This window comes from Marmota monax, unplaced genomic scaffold, assembly GCF_021218885.2.
Source record: "Marmota monax isolate L192 unplaced genomic scaffold, Marmota_monax_Labrador192_F-V1.1 WCK01_AAM20220418_F8-fsc00066, whole genome shotgun sequence".
In the NCBI taxonomy this organism is placed as follows: domain Eukaryota; kingdom Metazoa; phylum Chordata; class Mammalia; order Rodentia; family Sciuridae; genus Marmota; species Marmota monax.
The window spans coordinates 6,039,393-6,048,696 of record NW_026692805.1 but is presented as its reverse complement, the minus strand read 5'-3'; positions in this window follow the sequence as shown (position 1 = coordinate 6,048,696).

Sequence of the window (9,304 nt, the reverse complement as noted above, 5' to 3'; positions counted from 1 at the left end):
GGAAAATAAACCCGGGTAGATGAAAGATGTGAAAGTCATATAAAAACCCAAACTGGTTGATTCAGTGAGAAGAAAAAGATGGGTGCATGGGCATCTCTAAACCAATGAGAAGTGCCCTGGAATTTACCATTTTCCACTAGTTGGACTAGCGTTGTCTAAGCATCTCACTGTCAGTTTCATTGTCACAGAGTGCACAGAGGTAAGGTGCAGAGCCTTGAGGTGGGAGAAGGAAAGTGCTAGCTTCTAAAACAACTGGGAGAGGGGAAAGGAACATTAAAGGGACAATATGGAAGACAGGACAAGAACAGTAAAACAGCAAGCAGGGAAGCAAGTAAGTGATGAGGTTTCAGGGGGCTGGCGCTCTTGCTCGGTGGTGGAGCACCTAACCAGCATGTGCAGGGCCCTGTGTTCCATCTTCAGCACCAAATCAAACAGACAAAATACCCCGAAACAAAGCAAAGACAAAAAGTCTATAGGCTTTCTGTCACATAAGTCTGGCTTGAAATGTTTCTATAAAACAGGACAGACAATGTGTATCTTGAACATTTAATGAGATAATATACAAAAAATATCTAGCAAGTTCTTAACTACACAACATACACTCCAGGTTAAAGAAATGAGAACTGTTAGTATGAGCAATAAGAAAGCAAGAATGGTAATTCAGGGAGAGTTTCAATGTGCCAGTCCACTAGAGTCTGCACATTTTCTAAAACCTAATGATAATAATGAAGTACATTTCTACATCTGGATTGCTCTCTTAAAGGGCAAATCTTATTATATAAGGGGAAAGTGCAGGTTAATTTGGCAAATTCACAAGGGGCCTATTTTGTATTATTTCATTTATAAATTGGGATGAAATAAATACTCTAAGGGTTAATTTCATCTGAAGTAATAAAAAATCTCTGTAGGTCTTTAATTATATATTTGGTAAGATTCCAAGTACTTTCTGAGCTATTGTATTATTTAAGCCTTTAAACTACATACTTAAAATAAACATTTCTACAGGATAAACTGACCTAGCTTTTCAGCAACCTGGTAGCTTGAGGGAAAAAAGAAATGTTGAGTTACTGTTATGGATATTACAGACATAAAGGACCTAACAACCATAGGTGGTAATAGGGCTGCTTTCTGGTTCTGGTTTGGATTTGGGGGTATTTATTTATTTTGGATTCTGATTTGAACAAACTAACTGCAAAAATTTTTTTTTAGATAATCAGTAAAATATGATTATTGATTTGATATTATATATTAAGGGGGAAAATGTTAGGTTTTTGGTTGTGATGATATTATGGCTATATAAAAAAAGCTCATCTTTTCAAAATTTGTGCTGAAAAGTGTGAAGTATACTCTCACAGTCTGGGTTTTTCTTCCAAATACTTCAAAAATGGGGAAAAAAACCCTCAAGGACCTGATAAAGCAAAGATGGCAAAATCCTGATAACTAGGAAGTCTGGTGATGAGTCCATGATATTTTATTGTATTCTTCTCTTTAATTTAAATGTTTTATATCTTAATATGGTAAACTATATAAAAAGCATTTGAAAACAAGGCAATTGATTTTGTCCAAATATTTTCATTTATTACTAGGAAATAAAAATTCAATTTATTCATATTTACTTTTTTCCCCAAGAAGTTAGATAATACCTTATCTTTATATTCTGTCAGAACAAATATGATGTCATGATCTGAAATTTACAGGACTTACAATTTCAAAACCTCTACACTTTTTTCATTTGAAGGATGAAGACCTTTGATGTCATTAGAAAATTTGGCTCTTACTGAAGAAGTTTATGTACTCTGAGAAGTTCTACTAAGATTTTAAAAGTATTCACTTCAAAATAACATAGATAACCAGTAAAGCATATTTTCTATTTCAAGTAAAAAGACAGACTATGATATCTATTCTTAAACTGATAAATTTGTTCTTCAATGTATGTAAAATGCAAAGAAGTTAAAAACCAGGATCCTAAAAATTCATTTCTGATTTTTAAACTTGGGAGACAGGCCTCTTCTGATCTTTAGAACAAACCTATGTTTTTATTTCAACACTTTTATTTCTAACGTTCCTTTTTGGGGACAGAAAAAATCATCAATAGCATATTATAAATGTGCAAAATAGACAGGTGCAGTGGCACACACCTATCATCCCAGCAAATCTGGGGATTAGGCAAGAGAATCTCCAGTTCAACACCAGCCTCCGCTATTTAGCGAGGCCCTAAACAACTTAGTGAGACACTGTCTTTAAATAAAATATAAAAAAGGACTGGCGATGTGGCTCAGTGGTTAAGTACTCCTGGGTTCAATCCCTGTTACCCCCCTCCCAAAAAAAGGAAAAAGAAATATGCAAAATATGTCTTGTTTGTTTTGTGTATGTAGTGTGGTGTGTGTGTGTATGTGTGTGTGTGTGTTAGTATGTAATATTTGCTTCTAATCTGAACCTAGTTCAGCTTCTTCCTTCTGTTCCTTTATCATGACTGAACTATTTGAGATAATTCTGCAGTCATGACTACATATTTATAAAAGCTCATTGCTCTTTCCTGGGTTCTTTCATGTGGAATCACCCTTCTTTACATTCTAGCTTATCTTTTGAGCCATCCTCTGTGTCTTTTCTGCCTATGGCTTCATTTCCTTTTTTTGAATCACTCACATACTGTTTCCACCTCTCAGCCTCATTTTAGGACAACTTCTCTGCCCTTTTAGGGTCCACAGTTTGGCAAAAGAAGAGTGATCAGTACATATTTCTAGTCTGTGAAAGAAAATACTGTCAGAAAACCTCTTGAGGAAAAAAATAATGACTAGAATAATACTTAAAATTGCATTTTCCAAGTGAACACACAATAATAGCCATACAAAATTAAGATTAAAATTAAAAAAACAAATTTTCTTAACTAAAAATGATCTAAGCTGATAATAAGCTGAAACAGTTTAAATTGCATATGAATGTTTACTAGGAAAACACTACCCCACAATAAAAGATTTTATACTGAAATTTGGAGTTCTCTTAATATAAGAGCTGTCAGTATACTCATAGTTCTGGAATTCCATCTCCAGCACTGCAAAAAAATAATTCTTTTTCTTTTAATTCTACACTGTAATGTAGCAAGCTCAAAACCAAACTACAGATCTACTTGAAATAGTGCCAATATTGTTCTGTTTTGTAAGTAACATTAAGATATAGATTTATAGAAAAGAGATGTAAATTTATTTTCAATGTATTACAAAAATATCAAAATATAAGAGCAGAAATTCAATCAAACGCTGCTCATATCGAAATCTAATCAAAATGGAATAGCTGTAAAATCTATTTCCTTTCCATCTATTTTTGCATAACATCCTGATTGACCAGCTGCAAGACTTTTGATATGCTTGAGATGGTAATGCTAATTTACATGGCAGGCCTGTTTTGGATTAGTCATTCTGTACAAAAAAAAAAAATGTAGGTGATATTTTATGCCAATAATTTCATTAAGTATTTTTTTTGTAATATCTGACACAAGCTGACTTCTGCTTTTCTGTCCTGGGGCCAGTCAAAAATATTACTCTTTAATAACCCAAGGAATAGAGCATTCCTAATTCTGCAAATCAAAAAGTCTAAGAAAGGATGAGAAATCACTTACCATGTTCCTCCACCTTAAAGTTTGAATAGGGGCAAATAAAAATATAGACTGTTTACAAAGATCATCAAAGATGAGTGTTCTGTAACTTCAGTGACTAATTCCCACTTACCAATTATTTTTTTTCAACCTGAATCCAACGGATAAGTTTATTCTAATTTCCTTCACTGCTAAGCAGAAGAGCCACACCCCACCTTTGTCATCACTGGGGTAGACTTGACATTCTCAGAGTGAACCTCCTGAGTTGATCTGAATGCTGCAGTGCTGCTAAAGCATTTAATTCTTCTAGAGTCTCAGGTGCTTTCTGTGTACAAAATCTTGTTCAACCATTCCTTCAGCTGTAGCTTTGGCCTGAGCACTCACCTGCCTTGCTTCCCTGCAGAACTCCCTCCCCTCTTACACACTCTTCACAGTTTTACATTCTGATATTTAATATATGGAGAACTTTCATTTTATGTCTCAGAGCCATCATCTTTGAAATCTCTTCATTCTCATTATAGGCAAAATTTCCTAGGAGATTTTTCACATGGAAATACCGTTTTATTTTGTTTCTTTTTTTTCTCTTTTATTCCAGCGACTGTTCTCAAAAAAAAAAAAAGAACATTCAGGCCCTTCTGATCTGTGATTGCTGATTGTAACTCAGTCCTGAACACTGTAGGAATCCCAATCATGCCTTGGCTGAGGGTACAAGTACTTGGTGTCCACTCCAGTTGCTTTATGTTGAGAATTGTACATGTTCATGGGTGAATGCCAGCCCGTGGCTTTGAGGTCTTCTGAAATCAAATTCCCCTCACAACTTAGGCTGGCTCCAAACAGCAGAGATTACTCTCTTAGCACCTTAATTTAATGTACTCTTCTTTTTCTCTCCTTTCTCCTATTTTAAGCCTCTTGGTTCATTGAAGTATAATTTCTTTTAAAGTCTTGCCTCTCCCATGCCAATTTTGGTCAGTAGGGTGTGGGTCCCTGGGTGCACCAGAGCATATTTAACATTTGTCAGAGTTCCAGAGAGAAAACACTTGATGTGTTTTCACACACACACACACACACACACACACACACACCAATCTATCAGTCCTATTTCAGGTTGCAATTAATCATTGCATCAAGCATCTGATTGATAAAGGTTGATATTTCCAATGGACCATAATTTCAATACTGCCTGTGCTCATTGCTTTGGGGTTATCACTATTTCTAATTCTTTTCAGTATTCCAAACCCAGGAAATGTGTAACTTTTAAAAATGTGATTAAATATACATAACATAACATTTATCATCCTAACCAATCTCCAAAATGCTTTTCATCTTGCAAAACTGAAGCTTTGTATCCCAGAAAATAACAATTCCTTATTCCGTGAGGCCCTCAGCCCATGACAACCATAAAATACTTGTTATTTTCTGTTTCTATGAATTTTCTATTTAAAGTAATTCACAAAGGGAATTGTATAGTATTTGTCTTTGGGGGGACTATTTCATATATCCTCAGGTTCATCCATGTTGTAGCATACATCATAATTTTATTCTCTTGTAAAACTGAATACTATTCCAATACTATTTTATTTATCCATTCATCCACTGGTGGATACTTGAGTTGCTTTCACTATGTAGTGCTGCATATAATGCTGCTATGTACACGGGTGAAAAATATCTCTTGGAGACCTTGCTCCAAATTTTTTCAGGCATGTACTCAAAGTGGAAATGCTGGATCATATGCTAGTTCTATTTTCTATTTTCAGTTATTTGAGGAATCTCCACACTGTTTTCCATAGCCATTGTGCTATTTTACACCCCTATGAAATGCATAAGTGTTCCAATTTCTCTGCATCATTGTCAATACTCATATTTTAGGAATTTTGTTTTAAAAGCAGTCATCCTAATAACTAATATATATATATATATATATATATATATATATATATATATATATATTGTGTTAGTGTTATATATATAAAATATTGTGTTAGTCATACAAACACTTAAGATATGGACACTGCCTTAAGAAAAATCTTTAAGGTGTCTGATAAAAAATATGTAACTGACAAACTTTGAATGATTTGGTTGAACAACTTTATGCCCACACACCTGGTATATAACAATTATAATCTGATGCCATCCTTTGTATGTATATAGATGTATATGATTGTTTAGAATAAAGAGCACCTAATAGCAATCTCATGCCCATCCAGTTCTGTGTCGACTAAGAAGATAGACAAGGAGTAACTTATAGATGAAAATGTCACTTAATTACTTTCATAAATGCTGATATGGAAAACATGGCTTACAGATTACTTCTTTTTCTTGAACACCAGAATCAGATTGGTCTGCCATAGTGGAGCTCAATCAGAGCAGTCATTGTCTTTGCCAGGGCTGCCCTCAATTCTTGCAGCCTCAGTTTCAATCTGTGTTCTGTAACTTAATGCAGCATGTACTTACTATTGCATATAGTTATGCAGTGTAGTCGCTCCTGTCTCAGTTTCCTTGGCTATAAAATGTGGATAATACTATAATACTTCACATCAAGGATTATAGCCCAACATGTTCTACATCTTGTATAGTTTATTTTTATTTAAATCTTTTAATTATTTTAGTCCATGGATATATTCAAATTTATTTAATCAATTACAGACAAATTTCTTATATGTAAGAATTCAGTTTCTCATATTCCATGTACAAGGCATTGCAAATCAGCAACATTTATGCATTTATGGGTAAAAAAAATATACATATATATTTATATATTTACATATATACTTTCCCAGTGCTGGGGATTGAACACAGGGCCTTGCATATGCTAGGCAAGCACTCTACCACTAAACTACATCCCCCAGCCTTCTTTTATTCTGAGATAGGGTCTCTTTAAATTGCCCAGACTGTGCTTGACTTTCCATCTTCCTACGTCATCCTCCCAACTATCTAGGATCATTGGCGAGCTCCACCATACCCTGCTACTGATAAAATTTTGATTGAAGTATTTCATTTCCAAGGTCAATATTCTGATGTCAGAAAAAAACAGTATAATTGACATTTTAGGCATATGGAAGTTTTGGGAGAATTTATTTTATAATAAAAGAGAAATTGGTATTTTAGGAATCTGGTGTAAACTTAGATAAATGAAGGAGAGTCAGGCATACAAAGATATTGAAGAGCTAAAACATCAAACCTTTCAGACTAAGATTATTTCATTCTAATTACAATAGAATAACACAACATGCAAAATTCTTTCAGTTTAAAACATTACCCAGCTGGCAGCCATAAGCAGTTCTAAATAGGGAATTCTGGTGATCCTAGAGGGAAAAACTTATGACATCAGCCAACAACCATGCAGAAATCTTAAAGCAGAGTGTCACAAGGCTTGTTCTTCCAAATGCTCTGAGAATATTGTTAGAAAATATAATTGAAGTTTATTTAGAATTCTCAATTCATTAAAAATTTACAACAGCTTTGAATTGATTTTTAGATATAATATGAAGGTATTTGAGTCTCAGTGTATTAATTGGAAATTAATTGTGTTGATTTGATTTTGGGGGATTGAACCTGGGCCTTACACATGCTAGGCATGCATTTTACCACTGAACTAAATCCCCAGCCCCTAAGTTGGAATTTGGAAATAAAAAAAAAAAAATTCTAGTTTCTCTTTGAAAATTACTTTACTTCAAAAAATAAATAAAACAGCAATTTGTAATTGCATGGTTTGATTACTTTTCCTGTTCTACCACCTGCAGGTTCTACAACATGCTGTGAAAATCTTATTATAAATACTTGGAAATACAAACTGATGTTTTGAAACTTGTTTCAAGTAAGACTAATCCACATAGGACTTAAAATTTCAGGATAATAACAAAGACATTTGTTTAGGCATTTAGTCTAAAAAAGGACTGATCATGTGTTTAAAATAGTGGTTTCTAATGTTTTGGGGTTAAGATCCCATTAAAACTATGTATCTATCTATCTATAAATGAAATTTTGTTTACAATTTTAGGGGTTTTGTAATATCCCATTTATAAGCATGAAACAAGATCTGGGTGGGACAAGAACTCTGCCTTAGATAATATACTATGAGGATTAAATTGAATGGGGGGGTGAGTGCAGGGAGACGGTCTTGCTTACCTATGATTCCTACTCTTTGACGAAACTGGCCTAAATCAAGCTGCTCCTAATTCAAAATGCCACTGCTGATTTTTCTCTAGATACTCAAGTACTTAAATTAGGAAAGAAATGCTGTTTCATAGTCACTAGCTATAACCGGTTGATGCTCATTTCCTGTACTAAATGACCATTGTTCCCAAAAATAACTGCAGTGCTATTCAACTGCTTATATTTGGCGTATTCTTTATTCTTATTTGGGAAGGCACATTCCCTTCTACAGCTGAAGAAACTCTGTTTGAAAAGCACTGCCCCAAAACACTCTTCCCTCCAGGCCCTTAAAAATGTTCAGCATCTGAATGTTGGCAAGGAATGCTCACACCCAGTGGAGGCTGCGTTGTGTGGATTGAACAAGAGAAAAAATGGGATACTATATATGGAAAACAGGAAGCTGAGCCAGTGGAGGCAGCCTTACTCATTAGTGACCCACATTCAAAGCCATAATCCAGCCACTGTTAACGATCTAGAAAAGGAAAAGACTTAATGGCTAGCCTAAACTATAAAGGACACATTACAAATCTGGTCAGAATGTTCTGCCATTTTGCACTTTACTTTTAAATAAGTTGAGAAATGAAGCACTAGTTAAGCCTTGTCCATTTCAGGCTGGTCAAGCGCACTGAACTACTATACATACTCAGTTGGTGGCTGCCTTGTGGCAAAATTAACTTTTCATGTCTTTTTTTAGGAAGAGTATTGAGGGGTGGCACTAAAGGGAAGCCCTGAAACCCAAAACAAAAAGTTGCAAAATAAACAAACTTCCAGTTTCTCTGCATTATATGACTATTTGAACATTATACATTTGGAGACAGAAAAAGGAGGAACTTCAAGGACTGTCACCCTTTCTTGGTATTTTAAAAGGTCAATAATTCCCAGGGCTGCTTTTTACAAGGAATACACATTTATGTTTTAAAAGCAGAGTTTTAGTATCTTAGGAAATGGAATGGAGATATGATTCTGAAGTACTTCTACATTAGTATTATAGGACGTTATGAGAACCATCTATCCTTGTTCCTTTATCTCCTCTTCTTCCCCCTCTCCTTTCTTCTCTCCATTCTCCTCCTCCTCCTCCTTTTTTATTGTTTAAAAAATCATATTCTAAGTAGCTGGATGTGACCAATGAGAAAAATGTATCTAGGTCACTCTGTAGACATGGTTCTTGGAAAAGTAGTCAAAGACTCACCTAGTCACCTAGTCAATTTGCTCTAACCACAATCATATTCATTTATAATGGTATTTAAAATCCAAGTTCTGTTGTTTATCCAGGCTACTTTCAAGATTTTTTCCCCCTAATTAAATCCACCGGTAGGGTCTCTTCATCTACAGGAACTGCCTAATTCTGCACACTCACCCCCAATCACTTTTTACTTTTACTATTATCATTGTTAAAATTGGTTTTTATCTATAAACCTAGAACCTGATTTGTAATGTGTCCCTTTGAATTACCTTGAATTTCTACTTACTCCTTACTCTTCATAGTTTGAATATTCTTATTCATAGGGTGACTATATCATTTTTCATTCATACCAGAATATAACTTTGAGAATGAAAAGG